Below are 20,084 nucleotides of genomic sequence, written 5' to 3' on the forward strand. Positions count from 1 at the left end.
GTTAGGCATTCTGTGTAAAGAATGAGCAGATAAGGCAATAAGATACATCCTTGACATACAACCTTGCTAACGGAAAACCAATCTGTTTCTCCCTATTCTGTTCTTATAGTAGCCACCTATCTGTCATACAGAGAAGCAGCGTGGCTCAGAGGAAAGAGCACGGGCTTTGGAGTCAGAGGTCATGGGTTCAAATCCCAGCTCTGCCAACTGTCAGCTGTTCGACTTTGGGCAAGTCACAACTTCTCTGTGCCTCAGTTACCTCTTCTAGAAAATGTGGATTAAGACTGTGAACCCCCCACGGGACAACCTGATCACCTTGTAACCTCTCCAGTGCTTAGAACAGTGCTTTGCACACAGGAAGCACTTACTAAATGCCATTAGTATTGTAATTATAATTATTATACAGGTTCCATATTAATGCAACTAATCGTCTGGTATGCCCATTCCCCTTAATGTGCTCCAGAATTTCTTGTGATCCACACAATCAAAGGCCTTAATATAATCAATAGAGCACACGCTGACTTCCTTTTGCTATTCTCTTGTCCATTCAATTATCCAACGGACATCAGAAATAATATCTCCTGTCCCTCGTCCTTTCTAGATTCCTGCCTGAGCAACGGGCAATTCATATTCCATGTAGGCCTCCGTTAGACGCTGTATAGCTTTTAGCAGTACCTTCCTGGCATGTGAGATCGAGGAAACTGTAGATAATTGTTGTTTTTAGTTATATCTTTTTGTTTCAGTAGTGGAGCATAAACTAATCTTTCCCAATCAGATGGCCATTGAGGGGTTATCCATATTAGCCACACCTGTTGACATAATTTGGTAAGGACTTTGACCGCTTCCTCTTCAGCTGCCTGAAACAACTCAGTAGGAAGCCTATCAAGCCAGGTGCCTTGTTTTTGGTGAGGTAGCATAAAGCTGACCTAAAACTTCACTTTCCATGATAAGTGGCTCTAATTCAAAATGAACTTCCTCAAATACTACTTGTACATTGCTATCTTTCGGGTACAGTTCCTAGGTGTATTCTTTCCATCTCTGTTTGATTCCACTTGGTATCATTTATCGTCAGGCCATCTTTATTTTGACAAAGCCAATCCGAGGACGACACATTCCCTTAATTTCCTTAATCTTCTGAAATAGTGATCTTGTCTGCACACTTTTGTTACTGACTTCCATTTCTTTCCATATGCTGTTATAATATTCCTGTTTGTCCTTCGTGGTCGAACGCTGGACTTCTGGTTCAGTTCATTAACCAGGTCCTTTTGTCCTCTGATTTTTTGCTTACTTCCCTTTCTTGGGTACTTCCTGAGTTATGTTTGACATCCATTTTGGCATTTTCTTCTTCCTAACCTTTTGTAATCCTGCGTCACTTTCTTCCTTGATGACATTTTTAGTCTCCATCCACATTTCCTCTGGTTCCTTGTCTGTGAGATTAAGCACATCAGATATATTTTTTACATGATTCTGTTGCCGAATTGTACTTTCCAAGCAGTGTCTACAGTGCTCTGCACACAGTAAGCTCTCAATAAATACGATTGAATGAATGAATGATCCTTAAATATAGGGGAAATATTCGTCAGTTCATTTTTGGACACCTATAAAGCATGATTGATCTCCCTAAGTTTAGCCTGAGTTTACACACTGACAACTCGTGGTCTGTTCCACAGTCAGCCCCAGGTCATGTTTTTGATGCCAAAATAGAAGTTCTCCATTTTTTCTACAAATAATATAGTCTATTTGATTTCTCTATAGTCCATCTGGTAATATCCATGTCCAGAGTCGTCATTTAGGTTGGAAAACGAAGGTGTTGGCAATACAAAAGTCATTTGATTCATAGAAATCATAAGTCGGTCCCTGACTCGATTCCTATTTCCAAGACCATATTTTCCAACAACTTTCACTTCCATTCCATTACCAACTTCTGCATTCCAATCCCAATGATAATCAACACATCTTGCTTGCAGCTTTTATCAAACTCTCTCTGTACTTCACTGTAAAACCTCTCTATTTCTTCTTGCCCTGCATTTGTTGTTGGGGCATACACCTGAAGTATGGTCCTACTGAATGGTTTTCCTCTAAACCTACTAGATATCAATCGGTCATTGACAGCTTTATATCCAATAAGTGTCTTAACAATTTTCTTTGTTTCAATTATTGCTATGACATTTCTTTTTTCAGCATGGGCAGAGTAATATATGTTGTGCTCATTCGATTGGAAATGCCCAGTACCAGTCCATTTCAGTTTGCTTATTCCTAAAATGTCAATCTTCAATCGTTCCATTTCATTCTTGACTATTTCCAACTTACCCTGGTTCATATTTCATACATTCCATGATGCAATAATAAGAGTATCTTTACAGCCCCAGATACTCATTTCTTGTGCGACAACGTCAACGACCGGGTGTTCCAAAGGCTTTATTCTGGACACGTCATAAACACCCATGATACTCTGAGACGTCACCTATTCTTCCCCAGTAGCTCATTGAGCTCACCTCGTCCAGGAGATCTTCCCTGACAAAGCCCTTCCTTTTCCTCTCCTCCTCCTCCCCTCCCTATCACCCTCCACCTCCCTCTGCTCTACCACCTTCCCCTCCCCACAGCACCTATGTATATTTGTTCATATTTATTACTCTATTCATTTTATTAATGATGTGTATATAGCTATAATTCTATTTATTCTGATGGTATTGACACTTGTCTACTTGTTTTGTTTTCTTGTCTGTCGCCCCCTTCTAGACTGTGAGCCCGTAGTTCTGGAGGAACCACCTCTATATGTTGCCGATTTGTACTTCCCAAGCGCTTAGTACAGTGATTTGCACACAGTAAGCGCTCAATAAATACGATTGAATGAATGAATTAATGACTGAGTGCCTATCAACCTGAGGAGCTCATCTTCCAGCACTACATAATAATAATAATAATAATAGCATTTATTAGGCGCTTACTGTGTGCAAAACACTATTCTAAGAGCTGGGGAGGTAACAAGGTGATCAGGTTGTGCCACGGGGGCTCTCAGTCTTAAACCCCATTTTACAGATGAGGTAACAGGCACAGAGAAGTTAAGTGACGCCCAAAGTCACACAGCTGACAATTGGTAGAGCTGAGATTTGAACCCATGACGTCTGACTCCAAAGCCCGGGCTCTTTCCACTGATCCACGCTGCTTCTCTGCTTCTCCGATATCTGTAATCATTCTGGTATATGCATCCATTGAGCTTTCTTTGTAAAAATACAGAAGTGGTTTACTATTGCCTCCCTCCGCTCGGTGAACACTTGAGTCTCTGCCGTTGTCCTTGATCAACATTTTGATCATTTGATCAACCGCCTTTGACTCTTTCCTATAGCACTGTTGCCCAGCACATGTGACTCAACATTGTCTGATGCTTCCGTTTAGACCCTTCCATTATGGGTAACCCAGCGAGAGTATCACTCAATGGCATAGCTTTAAGCTTCATTGGCATACACAAATTCTTCTGTCACGGTAAGGCATTGATTCATAAGAGAGCTTCTTGCCATATCCAACAGCATAACCTATTTGTCCTCAACCTCTCACCTGCCTTGAACACTGCTGACATTCTCCTTCTCCTGGAAACATTATCCAACCTCGGCTTCATTGACACTGTCCTCTCCTGATTCTTCTCTTTTCTCTCTAGCTGCTCATTCTCAGGCTCATTTGTTCTCATGTTTCTCCTTTGCCTCCCACCCCCAAACTGTGGGGGTCCCTCAAGGTTCAGTTCTGGGTCCCCGTCTATTCTCTATCTACATTCACTCCCTTGGAGAACACATTCGCACCCATGGCTTCACCTCTAAGATGCCCAAATCTACATCTCCAGTCCTGATCTCCCTCCCTCTATGCAGTCTCGCATTTCCTCTTGGCTTCAAGACATCTCTATTTGATATCCTCCTGTCACCTCAAGCTGAACATGTTCAAAACAGAGCTCCCTACCTTCCCACCCAAACCCTGTCCTCCCCCTGACTGTCCCATCACTGTAGAGAGTATCACCATCCTTCCTGTCCCTCATTATCCTTTATTCCTCTCTCATATTCCACCCCAATATTCAATCCATCATTAAATCATGTCAGCCCCAACTTCACAACATCACTAAAATCCGCTCTGTCCTCTCCATCTAAACGTCTACTACATTAATCCAATCACTCATCCTAACAACCTGGATTACTGTATCAACCTCCTTGCTGACCTCCCTTCCTTCTGTATCTCCCCACTCCTGTCCATATATCACTATGTTGCCCGGATCATTTTTATACAAAGACCTTCAGGTCATATTTCCCCACTCCTCAAGAAACTCCAGTGGTTGCCCATTCACCTCTACATCGATCAAATAGCCCTCACCAATCAATCAATCAATCAATCAATAGGATGAGAGCTTGAACGAGCAGGGTAGTGCTATGAATGGAGAGGAAAGGGAGGATCTTGGCAATGTTGCGGAGCTGAGACCGGCAGGTTTTGGTGACGGCTTGGATGTGAGGGGTGAATGAGAGAGCGGAGTCGAGGATGACACCAAGGTTGCGGGCTTGTGAGACGAGAAGGATGGCAGTGCCATCAACAGAGATGGGAAAGTCAGGGAGAGGGCAGGGTTTGGGAGGGAAGACAAGGAATTCAGTCTTGGACATGTTGAGTTTTAGGTGGCGGGCAGACATCCAGATGGAGATGTCCTGAAGGCAGGAGGAGATGCGAGCCTGGAGAGAGGGGGGAGAGAACAGGGGCAGAGATGTAGATCTGGGTGTCATCAGCGTAGAGACGATAGTTGAAGCCGTGGGAGTGAATGAGTTCACCAAGGGAGTGCGTGTAGATCGAGAAAAGAAGGGGACCAAGCACTGAACCTTGGGGAACCCCCACAGTAAGGGGATGGGAGGGGGAAGAGAAGCCTGCAAAAGAGACTGAGAATGAACGACCGGAGAGATAAGAGGAGAACCAGGAGAGGATGGAGTCTGTGAAGCCAAGGTCAGATAGGGTGTTGAGGAGAAGGGGGTGGTCCACAGAGTCGAAGGCAGCTGAGAGGTCGAGGAGGATTAGAATGGAGTATGAGCCATTGGATTTGGCAAGCAGGAGGTCATTGGTGACCTTTAAGAGGGCAGTTTCCGTGGAATGTAGGGGACGGAAGCCAGGCTGGAGGGGGTCGAGAAGAGAGTTGGTGTTGAGGAATTCGAGGCAGCGCGTGTAGACAACTCGTTCATGGAGTTTGGAAAGGAATGGTAGGAGGGATATGGAGCGATAACTAGAAGGTGAGGTGGGGTCAAGAGAGGGTTTTTTAGGATGGGAGAGACATGGGCATGTTTGAAGGCAGAGGGGAAGGAACCAGTGGAGAGTGAGCAGTTGAAGATGGAAGGTAAGGAGGGGAGAAGGGATGGAGCGAGAGACTTCATAAGATGAGAGGGAATGGGGTCAGAAGCACAGGTGGCTGGAGTAGCACTTGAGAGGAGGGAGGAGAGCTTCTCTGAGGATACTGCTGGGAAGAATGGGAGAGTAGCAGAGAGTGTTGAGAGCCGGGGGGTTGGAGAATGGGGGGAAGTGACTTTGGGGAGGTCGGACCTGATGGATTTAATTTTGTTAATGAAGTAGGAGGCCAGATCGTTGGGGGTGAGGGAAGGAGGAGGGGGAGGAACCGGGAGTCTGAGAAGGGAGTTGAATGTACGGAAGAGCTGGCAGGGGTGATGGGCATGGGTGTCAATGAGGGAGGAGAAATAGTTTTGTCTGGCAGAGGAGAGGGCTGAGTTAAGGCAGGAAAGGATAAACTTGAAGTGAACGAGGTTGGCATGGTGTTTAGACCATGGCTTTAAAGCACACAATCACCTTGTCCCCACCTACCCTACTCTCCCACTACAACCCAGCCCCAGCACCTAGCTCCTCTAATGCTAACCTTTTCATTATATCTCGATTTCATCTATCTTGCCACCAACCCCTTGCCCATGTCCTCCCTCTGGCCTGAAATTCCCTGTCTCCCTCAGATCCAACAATTACTCTCTCCCCTTCAAAGCATTGTTGAAGGCACATCTCCTATAAGAGGTCTTCCCTGACTAAGACCTCCTTTCTTCTTCTCCTATCCCCTTCTGCACTGCCCTGACTTGCTCCCTCTATTTATCCCTCCTCCCAGCCCCAGAGCATTTGTTTACATATCTATAATATATTTCTTCATATTAGTGCCTCTTTCCCGCTCTAGACTGTACGTTTGTTGTGGGCAAGGAAAATGTGGATAAATGGTTAAATTGTATTCCCCATGCACCTAGTACGGTGCTTTACACAGGGTAAGTGCTCAATAAATACTACTGACTAACTGAGTGGGGGAAAGAGAGCTGAGGGGTGGAGAGCAGAGAGCTGAGGTGTAGTGCTGCAGAGAGCATAGACCTGAGGGGCACATTTATTTATTTATTTATGTATTTATGGCTTCCGGTGTGCAGAACACTGTACTAAGTGCTTGGGGTAGTACAATGTAACAATAAAAAGATACATTCCCTGCCCACAACAAGCTTACATTCTTGAAGGGGAGACAGATATTAGTAGAAATAAATGAATTACAGATACAGACATGAGTGCTGAGGGGATGGGAGGGGGGAATGAATAAAGAGAGCAAGTCATGGTGAAGCAGAAGGGAGTGGGAGAAGAGGAAAGGAGGGCTTAGTCAGGGAAGGCCTCTTCGAGGAGATAGAATGACCTACATCCATACCACACTGTAAGAACGGTGTGATAACCAATTGCACCACTTCAGCTCCAGGAACCGCCAAGATGAGCATGGAAACTGGTTCATCAGCCTCACTCAATCTCCTGAGCTGGACCCCCTAGAGCTAATCAGAAGCCGGCATGGGGTCCTCGGGAGCAGGCAGGAAAGGATGCTAAATTCAGCAACCAAGTCATTTTAGAATGGACAAGGAACCCCACAAATTCATTCATTCATTCATTCATTCAATTGTATTTACTGAGCGCTTACTGTGTGCAGAGCACTGTACTAAGCGCTTGGGAAGTACAAGTTGGCAAATATAGAGACAGTCCCTACCCAACAGTGGGCTCACAGTCTAGAAGGGGTACAAATCTATTAATAATAATATTAATAATAATAATAATATTAATAGTAATGGCATTGATTAAGCGCTTAATATGTGCAGGTTACAAGGTGATCAGGTTGTCCCACATGGGGCTCACAGTCTTAGTCTTAATTCCGATTTTACAGAAGAAGGAACTAAAGCACAGAGAAGTTAAGTGACTTGCCCAAAGTCACACAGCTGACAAGTGGTGGAGTTGGAATTTGAACCCATGACCTCTGACTCCAAAGCCCGTGCTCTTACCACTAAGCAACACTGCTCATCTGTCATCTGATCTATCTGCTCTGCCCCTGAACAAGACTGCGCCTCAAAAAGACCTGCACAAAGGGAAACAAATCAGCATTCGCCATAGAGGAACGGATCCAACATCTGGCCACACACCCACTGTCCCGCCTGTCAATGTGTTGTCATACCTGAAGAGGTAGGAGCCCGGATGCCCCACTGTCCACCTTTTCAGGTGGGACCGAGGGCCTTTGGGCCCTTCCGATGCTCCAAGTTGCTTCGAGTTTGGCTGGGGCCCAGGGCCACCCTACTTTCTGGCCTAATCCTTGGGCAGTGGTAAGGGACTGGAAAGGGGACACGCTGTCTTCCTCGAAGGATTCTTAGCTAGTATTCTGTGGTCTGCTCCATCCTCCATCACTCCTCAGGAGCCCAGGGGCTTGGCTCCTGCCACCACCTCACTGATCCCTTCTAGAAAAAGAATCCATGAAAACTCAGTCTGACAAGGCCGGCTTTTTAATTGATTATTTCTGAAACACTTACTAGGTGTCAGGCACTGTACTAAGCGGTGGGAAAGATACAAGCTAATCAAGTTGGATATAGCCCATGTACCACCCGGGGCTCACAATGTTAATTTCAATTTTACAGATGTCGGAACTGGGGCCCAGAGAAGTGAATTCACTTGGCCAAGGTCACTCAGCAGAAAAATGGGAGAGCTGGCATCAGAGCCCACATCCTCTGTCAAACCAGGCCCAAACGTGAGTCCATGATGCTTCCCAAGGGAGAGATGGAGGCCAGGGATAAGCCTCTCTAATGTGGGAGAAAGCACCACCCCAAAACACTTAGGGGTGGGGTCCCTTGCCACTATCTAGAAGGGTGATTCCTCCTCCTCTCCCAAAAAAAACGCTGCCCAGTTCCCTCATTCATTTATTCAATCGTATTTATTGAGCACTTACTGTGTGCAGAGCACTGTACTAATCACTTGAAAGATACAATTCTGCAACAGATAGAGACAATCCCTACCCAACAGCGGGGTCATAGTCTAGAAGGGGGAGACAGACAAGAAAACAAAACAAGTAGACAGGCATCTATACCATCAAATTAGATAAATAGAATCTATTCTATTCTATTCTCGGCAGCCCCTGTTACCCATGTCTCCCCACATAGAGAAGGGAGGGAAAGAACCCTATCCTTCCTCTCCTGCTGCCATTTGGGTCCACAATTCTAACCTCCATCCCTCCTTAAAACCCCACCCTCTCGTTTACCTCCCTGCCATGGACCAAGTGTCAGAACCCCAGAGTCCAGTGGATCCTAGAGATCCTAACAGTGATTTAGAGATCTGAGAGACAGGGAGCCGAGAGGCAGAGAGCAGAAAGCTGGGGTGCAAAGAGCAGAGAACTGGTGAACAAAAAACAGAAATTTGGGGTAAGATAGACAAGAGCTGGGTGTGGGCAGAGAGCAGAGAGCCTAAAGTGGGCAGGGAGCTTGAGGAAGAGAGGAGAGAGCCTGAGGGCAGAGGGCAGAGGGCAGACTGCTTGGGGGCATGGGGCAGAAAGGTTGGTGAGGCAGAATGCAGAGAGCTGGCGGGGCAGAGAGTGTAGCGTGGGCAGAGAGTAGAAAGGTGGGGGGCGGAGATCAGAGAGCTGGGGAGTAGAGACCTGAGATAAGGGGCCAGAGAGCTGGAGGGGAATAGGGCAGGGTGCTGGGGGGTAGAGAGCTGGTGGTGCAGTGAGTTTGAGGGCTAGGAGTGGCGGGGGGGGGGGCGGTTAGAGAGTTTAGTGACAGAGATCTGAGGGGGAGAGAGCTAGGGACCCAGAAAGTTGAGTGTCAGAGAGGTTGGGGGCAGAGATCAGAGAGCTGGGTGCAGGGAGGGACAGAGCAGAAATTTGGGGGAGCAGAGAGCTGGGGCAGGGGGCAGAAAGCCAAGAGCTGGGTAAGGCAGTGGGCAAAGAGAGCAGGAAGGCAGAGAAACAGGGCAGGGAGTCTAGGGGCAGAAGGGCATAGGGCAGTGAGCAGAAGGCCAGAGAAGAAAAGGGAAGAGAGGAAAAAGCAGAGAACAACAGGGAAGAGAACTGAGGAGCAGTGAAATGAAGCGATTGGAGGTGAGAGTTGACAGGCAGAGGGGCAGAGGGAAGAAAGTTGAGTGGCAGGGAGCTGAAGCGAAAACACAGAGAGCTGAGGGTCAGAGGGAATAGAGTTGAGGGACAGAAAACTGAGGGGTGGAGCACAGGGAGGTGAGAGCTGAGGGGCAGAAAGCAGGGGGACAGAGATTCAGAGAGCAGGTGGATAGAGAGCAGGGAGGCCGAGAACAAGGGCCAGAGATCAGAGGGGAAGAGATTCAAGGGGAAATATTTGAAGGGCAGAGAACAGAAAGATACAGACCTTAAGGGCAGAGGTCTGAGAGCTGAGGGGCTGAGAGTCAAGAGCTGTGTGTGGGGCCTGCGGGGGCGGCGGGGAAGGCGGGGGCGGAGGGACAGGGAGCAGAGACAAAAGGGGCATGGAGCAGAGTACTGATAGGCAGGGCAGGAAAGCTGGGGACAGAGAGAAGGGGGTCAGGGAAGTGAGGGGCAGGGACGAAGGGGAGCTGAAAGCCGGTGGCAGAACGCTGAGGGGTACAGATCTGGGGATCCAGAGAGCTCGGGGCAGAAAACATAGAACCGGGGGGCTGAGAGCTGGGTTTTAGAGTCTATGGGGGCAGAAGCTCTGGGGACAGACACAAGGGGGTAAGAGACCAGGAGGGAAAAAACCAGGGGGTAGAGAGTAGTGGGGCAGAGTGCAGAGGGTTAGAATGCAGATGGGCATAGGGGCAGGGAGCTGAGAGCAAAGGGGCAGGGAGCCGAGAGCAGAGGGGAAGAGAGCTGATCGCATGGTGGAAGGAAGGTAGAGAGCAGAGGGTAAGGAAGCATTCATTCATTCATTCAAACGTATTTATTGAGCGCTTACTGTGTGCAGAGCACTGTACTAAGCACTCGGAAAGTACAATTCATCTACAGAGAAAATTCGTACTCAACAACAGGCTCACAGTCTAGAAGGGGGAGATAGAAAGCAGAAAACAAAAGCGAAGAGAAAGGAGGGCTAAAGGGTAGGGCGAAGAGAGCTGAGGGATAGCAGTGCAGAGGGGTAGAGGAGCAGAGGGTTGAGAAGCAAAGGAGTGGAAAGCAGAGGGGTAGAAAGTAGGGGGCATTCATTCATTCAATAGCATTTATTGAGCGCTTACTGTGTGCAGAGCACTGTACTAAGAGCTTGGAAAGTACAACGTCATCAACAATCCGTACTCAACAATAGGCTCACAGTCAAGAAGGGTGGAGACAGACAACAGAAAGCAGAGGGGAAGAGAAAGGAGAGATGAAGGGTAGGGGGAAGAGAGCTGAGGGGCAGAGGGTCTGAGAAGCAAAGGAGCAGAAAGCAGAGGGGTAGAAAGCAGGGGGCATTCATTCATTCATTCATTCAATAGTATTTATTGAGAGCTTACTGTGTGCATAGTATTGTACTGAGATGGGGGTTTTTTAAGGAGTGGGGAGATGTGCCCAGAATAATTTTTTTAAGAAAATGATCTGGGTAGAAGATTGAAGGTTGAAGGCAGGGAAGTCAGAAAGAAGGCTTGGGCAGCAGTCAGAGAAAGTAAATATACGGGAAGAAGGTACTATATTGCAATTAATTCATTCATCCAGTAGTATACATTGAATGCCTGCTGTATTCAGAGTACTATACTATACGCACTTACTGTGGTTGTTCTCACTATGTGCTAGCTGCTGGGGCAGAGACAAAATAATCAGAATGGAAAGAGTACCTTCTTCACACAGAACCTATAGTCAATGAAGGAGGCAGGACAAGAATTGAATTCCCCTTTTACAGGAAACAGGCCCAGAGAAGTTTAGTGACTTGGTCAAGGTCACCCAGCAGACAAATGGCAGAACCAGGATCTGAACCCAAGTTTCCTGTTTCCCAGCCCTGTGCTTGTTCCAATAGGCCACACGGTCTCCCCTGTCTCCAAGCTGTGATGTCCTGTGGAAGAAGGGGAAAAGCAAGTTGAACTGATAGATTGACACATCTGTTTTTCACTTTCTGAAGCCAGAATCAGAGCCAGAGCTATGCTTTTCTAACCTGCCTGCTTGTTGGGGACCAGGGCCTACAAGATCCACCCAGGATCTGTCTCAATAAAGAAGTCCCCATTTGGACTCTCATGATACCGGGCCTACTCTTATGACTAATTACCAAAGAACGACTGCCTCTCATCTCGGCATTTCCAAATTGAGAACCAGATTGATTTGGCCAAATTCCAAACCTCAGACTGGAAAGCTCAGCTCAACTCTTTCCGGTTGCTTTGCATGGTAGACTCTGCTTATTTTCAACAAATCTTTTCTAAAAAGCAAATGTGAGACTGTGAATGGTTGGTTTGGTTAGAATAAGTAATTTGGCTCTCATTTCAATTAGGATGTTGACAGTGCTTCATTGGCACGCTTTGATCTCAAGCGGAAAGTCGAATCCTTACAAGAAGACTTAGTCTTCTTGAAGAAACTTCACGACGAGGTAATGGGCTTCCTCTTAATCGGGGAATGTAAATTAAGCCGATCTAATCAGGGAAGCCAGCAGGAACTTGATATTCTCTACTTATTCTTCACCAGGAAATCCAGGAGCTGCAGGCCCAGATTCAGGAACAGCACATCCAAATCGATGTGGATGTGGCTATGCCCGATCACACTGCTGCCCTGCGTGATGTTCGCCAGCAGTACGAAAATGTGGCTGCAAAGAACCTCCATGAAGCGGAAGAATGGTACAAATCCAAGGTGTGACTCTAGGGGAAGGAGTTCCTTGAGGGAGGGACCCTAAACCTAGTCCCTAAACTAGCTCTCTGGGGATTAAACCAAGTACTTGGCACAGGTCACCTGTCTGGAGAGGGGGTGCAGGGATTGGGGGTACGGTGCATGCATGCATATACTCACTTCATCAAACTGGCAGTCAGGGGATAGGGGATCCCTATGGGAGTATACGTGGCATGCGCAGGACTCACCTATTTCCCTGGATGGGTTTCTCAGGACCATTCTGTATGCTACAGGAGGTGGCGCTGGTGACTGTAGGAGAGTGGAATAGGGAATTCATTGGTGATCCAGCTTTCCAGTTGACAGCTGACTGGTCCTCTGTCCTCTTGGGACCAAGGGGCTGCGATCCACCCTGGGGTTGAGATGTCCACTGTCAATGTTTTCTCAACAGTTTGCTGACCTCTCTGAAGCTGCTAATAGGAACAATGATGCCCTGCGCCAGGCCAAGCAGGAATCAATTGAGTATCGCTGGTAGGTCAGTCTCTCACTTGTGAAGTGGATGCACTGAGAGGGACCGCGAGTACACGCTGGAGGGTGCGGGTGTGGGGGAAGAAATACCACAGGTCCACTGTGTTGGCTGAAGTTGGCATTGTAGGAAATTCTCCCCTTTGCTTGGTGATGGCTAACTTAACACCAACAATGGGATTTGCTCTAATATCCTAGCCTCCTAAATTGGCATCCCGCCCCTTATATGAGGACACCCAACAGACATTTTAAACAGGACTATTTAAACCATTTGACCCATGATCGTATATTCCCATAATCCCAAATGTGTTTCTAACCAAAGTAGAAGGAATCGGAAATCAAAACGAGTGATTAAAGCCAAGTTTGAAACAAAAGAAGTTTAGGTTTTTAACCATGTGTTAAGATGGCATGAAAGATCAGATAATTCCTGAACCACACCTCTGGGCCCCGTGTCTTTGAATATTTCTGCTTGACTGACTGTGAGAGACTGGACCTACCAGCGATACTCATTTGATTCCTGCTTGGCCTGGCGCAGGGCATCATTGTTCCTATTAGCAGCTTCAGAGAGGTCAGCAAACTGTTGAGAAAACATTCACAGTGGACATCTCAACCCCAGGATGGATCGCAGCCCCTTGGTCCCAAGAGGACAGAGGACCAGTCAGCTGTCAACTTGGAAGACAATATTTCATTCTTCTGTCCATGATTACTTGGAATAGTCAATTGGCAGGTGGCTTAAGAATGCTTCTGCAAGCGTTTGGACATACACGTTAGAGAAGCAGCGTGTCTCAGTGGAAAGAGCGTGGGCTTTGGAGTCAAACGTCATGGGTTCAAATCCCAGCTTCCCCAACTGTCAGTTGTGTAACTTTGGCCAAGTCACTTAACTTCTTGTGCCTCAGTTACCTCATCTGTAAAATGGGGATGAAGACTGTGAACCCCCCGTGGGACAACCTGATCACCTTGTAACCTCCCCAGCGCTTAGAACAGTGCTTTGCACATAGTAGGTGCTTACTAAATGCCATTAGTATTATTATCTGGCACCATGTTCATGCTGAGAAATGTCTGCCTCTCCATGGACCCCTGAATGGGGCCAAACTGGGTTGGGCAGCATTTCTCGGGGCACCAGGTCTTTGATAAGGTCATAGCCCAGCTCCTACTCTTTGCTTGCAGAACGAATCTCTGGAGCACCAGATGTGTGAGATGGAGGAGAACTTTTCGGTTGAAGCTGCTAACTACCAAGACACTATTGACCGCCTTCAGGATGAAATCCAGAACATGAAGGAAGAGATGGCTCGCCACCTGCGTGAATACCAGGACCTGCTGAATGTCAAGATGGCACTGGATATTGAGATAGCCACGTACCGCAAACTGCTGGAGGGGGCGTAGAGCAGGTAAATAGGGGAGAGGAGTGGGAGCCTGGGAGGTGGCCATCTATCCTTAGGGTTGCTTGGAAACAACTTAATGTGATCTGTGTTTCGACAGGATTACCTTGCCGGTTCCAAGCTTTTCTTCCTTGAACCTGAGAGGTGAGCACTGCAATTTCATTTCCAGGGCTTGGTAGCTTCCCTGTGGGAAGCACAGAAGTTTGCTTCTGATGAGAAAAAGCCCTAGACACTCCTAAGTGCCGAGACCTATGTTTGGGGAAGCTGGAACTCCCTAGGAATAATGGGGGGTTTTCTCTAGTTGAAGCTGCAGTGGATTTAGGGGAAGCCCCAGCAGTGGGGGTAGGGGTGACAGAGAGAGGGTGAGTTCGTCTCTTTCATCCAAACTGCAGCAACCAACCCTCCCTCAAATCTGGCAGGCAAGGTGATTATACTTCTACTGGGTCAAACTAGAGAAATCCCATCACTCACATAGTTGCTACTAAAGCAGGGGGCCGTCACACCATGCAAAGCGTGACTGTGGCCCACATGGTGTAGTGTATAGCGTATGGTCCTGGGAGTCAGAAGGCCATGGGTTCTAATCCCAGCTCTGACACTTATCGGCTGTGTGACCTTGGGCAAGTCACTTCTCTTCCCTGTGCCTTTATTACCTCATCTGTAACATGGCTGTGGGCCCCACAAGGGACAACTCGACATGCTTCTATCCTCCCAGTTCTTAATACAGTGTCTGACACATATTAAGCACTTAACAAATAACATGATATTAATAATAATAGAATGTAGCCCCCCTTAAATCTAGACTTTTTTTACCTAATTAGTCGGTCACATGATTGATTAGGACAAAAGGAACTAGTCAGAATCAAGATGTACCCTGACTAAATCTACCCCACAATTCCTGAATTGTTTACTCAGCTAAATACCAATGTTCTCATTGACTTGATCATTGACTACCCTAGGCTTGTAACTGTTCATTTTTGTGGGCAACAAAGTTGATTAAACTTTTTTTTAGTTATTACTGCCAAAAAATCCCTATTTTATGAATAGCTATTCACTTTTGTAATCAATAATTCACACAGCCTGTGTACATGGATTGCTGATCATGAAGCCAATATTGGCAACCTTTTAAACCTCCCTAGGCACTGAGATGGTGCCTGTTGAAACAGAGAGATTCTCAACAGGAGTAAAGACAAGACTCTTAGTCCTGTGTAGAGGACTCATGGGTGATATGCAGGGAACATTAAACTCACATTTTGACAAATTTCTATTCTCTTCTTTCAGAAACCAACATTGACTCCCACCCTCCGGTGGACATCCACTCCAAGAGAACACTCCTTATCAAGACTGTTGAAACTAGGGATGGACAAGTATTTGAATTTCTTAAATCAAGGGGCTGGAGTTGGGGGGAAGAAGAGGGGTCTGCAGAAAGAAGTGAAAGGCCTATGTGCCACCGTCAATATGCCCCACACCCAGCCAGGGATTATGGGAAAGGACTCTCACTAGTTCAGTTCCCAGGGATAGCTGGGAAGGGCAGGCATGCTCAGAGGGACATCGTCCTTACCTTCGCACGTCTCCTATCCCTGTCTCCAGTACCCATACACATACAAACATTTTAACTCTCTGTACGTCCAGGCAGTTGACCCTGGTCTGACCCTGAAGACCATTCCCTCACCTCACTGATAGGTCCCCAGGATATACCCTACTGATCCCCACTCTACAGGACCAGTGCCCTATGTGGGCAGCCAGCCTTTGCACCTCAGTGTCCCTGGAGCATATAGTTCATATTAAGGCATGCCCAGACAACTAAAGGTAATTTGGGGTCATCCAAATACCTTCCCGAGGAGATAGGAAGACCACAGCATTGTTGGGTGTTCTTGAGTTCGCTCCCCTAGTTTCGGGCTGAATTCCAGATGCCTTTTGGCCCCTCCTGCACTGAATATGCTTTTGGAATGTGAATAAGCGTTTGTTAAACCCTACGGCCTGAAGGGCCTCTTGGAACCACTGGCATTTTCAATGTCATGGGGGCAGCAGCTCATAATAATAATAATAATAATGTTGGCATTTATTAAGCGCTTACTATGTGCAAAGCACTGTTCTAAGCGCTGGGGAGGTTACAAGGTGATCAGGTTGTCCCACGTGGGGCTCACAGTCTCAATCCTCATTTTACAGATGTGGTAACTGAGGCACGGAGAAGTTAAATAACTTGCCCAAAGTCACACAACTGACAATTGGCGGAGCCGGGGTTTGAACCCATGACCTCTGACTCCAAAGCCCGTGCTCTTCTCCACTGAGCCACGCTGCTTCTGCTCATGCCTGCATTTGAGACTCTGACTCTGACTCTGACTGTCCCTCAACCCTGCACCAATTCCTTATGGGAAACAAAGCTGTCAGAATGGAGAAACCAAGCTTCTCTAAAGGAAAATGAGGTTCTGAAGGTAGTACCAGGATAACATGCATGAGTTATCTGATTAGGACTCTAAATCTCATACCTCTGCCATCAGACAGTTGTTCACTCATTACCTAGTCCTTCTCCTCTACTTGCTGTTTACAGGTCATCAACGAAACATCTCAACACCATGATGATTTAGAGTGAAAACTTGCATCGATGCCCAGTGCAGCAACACCTTACCAGCAAGCAAAAGAATTGGACCAAGACCTAAAACAACTTTCAGGTGCCTTCTGCAGTTTTTCAAGAGCGCAAGACCATCCTGTATAGGTAGAAAGAATAGGTTTGAAGTCTTATGAACACATAACTCTAGAGACGTTTACAGCAAAGCCTAGTTTACAGCGAAATCTTGTGATGCAGTACTTTTTTAAAGTGTTTTTCAGAATCACGAAACTGCCTCTTTCCAGCCAGTGTCTGACCAAACTGTTACTGCTTCAATAAACTCTTTGAAAAAATATCCTGTGATCATTTTTTTCTTCAAAATTTGGCCAGGCCTCGGGCAAGTCCTCTTTGTCCTGTTTTCCTCCCTGTATTGCATGCTAGTACACTCCCCCTCCGCCCCCCTGCACCGAGAAAAGAATGTTCTTTTCCCTTGGGCTTGCGGAGTATGGTTCCTTCCAGACTACAGTATACTCCTGGGCTCTGTGTTCCTGATTTACTGCCACAACTAGTCAATTGTGTACTCTAAACCAGCTGATGGCTAGTTAGTTCCTCATAAAGCAACAATGAGCTATTAATTTGCCTCTGAAAACATTCTTTAAACCTGAACCTGGCTGCTGCTATAGCCCAACGATCAGAAATGAGCTGCTTTGCATGACTGAATTACAAATAATCATTCAGAGGATGCCTCTGGCTGGTGAGGGGGGAGTCGGGGAGGCTATGACCTGCTTATGAGGGAAATTATGAGCAGACGTGGCAATGCTGTGGAGAGTGGACAGCTATTGATTTGCATCCATCTCCTGTGATAAAGGGACAGCAGGCTTTCAGCATCAATGTTCCCAGATTTGGACCAGGTGTGGAAAGAAAATGAATGTGGCCACTGTGCCGATGTTGTGATGCAGAAGAGAGTAGGAGAAGAGAAAAAGAAGGTCAAGGAAGGCCTCTTGTAGGAGATGTATCTTCAATAAGGCTTTGAAGATGGAGAGAGAGTAGTTGTCTGTCAGATATGAAGAGGGAGGGAATTCCAGGCCAGAGGCAGGATGTGGGTGAGAGGTTTGCAGCAAGATAGAGGAAATCGAGGCACAGTGAGTAGGTTGAGGAGCAAAGTGTGCAGGCTGAATTGTAGTAGGAGAGTAGCTAGGTGAGGCAGGAGGGGATAAGAGACTGAGTGCTTTAAAGCCAGTGGGAAGGCGTTTCTCTTTGATGCGAAGATGGGTGGGCATTCACTGAAGGTTCTTGAGGAGTGGGAAAACATGGACTGAACGTTGTTGTAGAAAAGTAATCCGGGAAGCAGAGTGAACTATTATGGACTGAATTGGGGAGAGACTGAAGACAGGGAGGTCAACAGGGAGGCTAATACAGTAATCAAGGTGACCAGAGAAAGGATGGGTCGATGAGGACAGAGTTCAACACTTAGGGCTGTCCTGGAGGCTGTACCTGGCCCTTGTCCTAGATGGCGCCAGACACTCTCCTAGTCCCACTCCTGGGGCCTGGACCAACCTCGTACCCTTCCAAAAGGGTCTCTTTCCCATGGAGTTGTTCTTTGGTTTAAAGATGATGCTTCTGATGGTGAAAGGGGATCCATCTGTTGAGAGTCATAATGAGAATCTTCCTTCCCCTTTTCTGGTCAGAACAATGGAAGAGCACCAAGAAATCTTGATGTCCCATTGCCTGTATCCAGTTTAAGATAGTGATTACGTCACTCATAAAAAGCTGCACAGAAACATTGATTTAGTCATAAGGACTGGGAATAGAACAGGACAATCAGATGCAATGTTTTACATGTGTTAGACTGTTCACTCAGTGTAGTGTAATGACATTGTATGGAGTATTTTGCAGGAATCAGCTGGAAACTAGAGTGTTTCTCTAGGCAGACCCTGATCACTCTGCTTTTCTTCATAACTGTCACATTTATCTTCCTGGTCCCTCTGAACATAGACACGATTTCTGACATGTGGCAGGAATCCCCATTTTGCAGATGAGTAGCAAGGTTAGGTAGGAGGAGACAAGGTGATTGAGTGCTTTAAAGCTGATGGTAAGGAGATGCCTATCACAGGGAAAACATATTTAGTGAGAGAGTCAAATATACAGAGCTGAGTTTAGGTCAAAGTGAAGTTCACCAGGAACAGATGGTGCTCAAGCCTTCCCCTTTCCCCTCTGCTAAGCAGGGTCCTCCCGTCTCCTCTTTCCCTTGCAGACCTTCCAGCCAGACAGCAGTGACAAAATGCTACTTGGCCCCAGTTTCCCCGTTATATATGAGGCCTAATCAGATTTATGGAAGGAACCAGCTTCATTTCATTCCATGGGCCAGCGGGGCAGGAAGGTGGGAGAAGGTCTCTCCATTTAGGGGTAAGAAAATGACTCTCAGGTGACTGAGGAGAAAGGGGAAGCAAATTAGATTTGGCTGCTTTCTGATGCCCAGCCTGTTTCATGGCTCTGAGGACTGAACACCCCCACCCATTCCCTAGACCTGAGGTCTGGACAATCACCAATCATTTCCTGGGGAGGGCAGGAGCCTGACAGAGACAAAAGGGAGCAAGGGCCCAAGGACGGAGGGGAGAACTCTGACTCAGGATTCATGATAGAGGGGGAGGAGAGGCTCGGTAAGTGCAGTGTTGTATAATGATGTCACAGGCTCTGTGTGAGCCCCTAAATTGAATACACCTGGGAGCATGGGGGTCTTTATCTGGGCCTGTCCCCCAGATAAATCTTTTAGCTGGAGTGAGTTCTATGTACTTGGGAAAAGTGCACATGTAACACCATCTCGGTTTCCTGCAGGCCTAGTATATTCCATGACTACTTGCCTGGTAACGGTGAGGGCTCATAAAAGGTCCTTCTGTCTGCTGGGCAGAAGTTGCAACAAGCCAGAAGTGAGGAAAAGGTGCAGCATCCTCTAAAGTGTCTGTGAGAATTTTACATTCAAAACCCAATCTGGCCTTTACCTGTTATTAATTGAGGATCTCATAACTGATATACAAAGTACTGGTTATTAGAAGGGGAAGCCATTGACTTTGATTGACAAGGTTATAGAGGCAGGGGGAATGGACTGGATAGCCCTAATTTGATGGCTCTTGCACAGCTCTCAAGTTACTCACCCAAGGCCATGTGGAGGATACGAGATGAAGGCTTAAAGTCTTGGAGAGCGCCAGAGAAGCCCTCCATAGACGTCCTGGACTCCGTTCCCGAGAGGCCCGCCCGCCCGCCCGCCATCACAGCGCGTGGCCCCCGCTGCTCCCAGAAGGATCCTCTCCTCAGAGCACCGCCATAGAGGCCCGGGACTCCGTTCCTGAGAGGCCCACCCGACCGCCATCGCACCGCGCGGCCTTGCTACTCCTGGAAGGATCCTCTCCTCAGAGCGCGCCGCCATAGAGGCCCGGGACTCCGTTCCCGAGAGTCCCGCCCGCCCGCCATCACACCGCGTGGCCCCCGCTGCTCCCGGAAGGATCCTCTCCTAGAGCGCCAGAGAGGCCCGCCATAGACGCCCAGGACTCCGTTCCCGAGAGGCCCGCCTGCCATCACACCGCGTGGCCCCTGCTGCTCC

General features: G+C 47.4%; 1 pseudogene; it reads left to right on the forward strand.

Moving 5' to 3' along the window:
* The first annotated feature begins 417 nt into the window (after positions 1 to 417).
* On the forward strand, positions 418 to 16,573 carry LOC119921924 (annotated as a pseudogene).
* The last annotated feature ends 3,511 nt before the right edge of the window (positions 16,574 to 20,084 follow it).

This window comes from Tachyglossus aculeatus, unplaced genomic scaffold (assembly GCF_015852505.1).
Source record: "Tachyglossus aculeatus isolate mTacAcu1 unplaced genomic scaffold, mTacAcu1.pri SUPER_32, whole genome shotgun sequence".
NCBI classification, from domain to species: domain Eukaryota; kingdom Metazoa; phylum Chordata; class Mammalia; order Monotremata; family Tachyglossidae; genus Tachyglossus; species Tachyglossus aculeatus.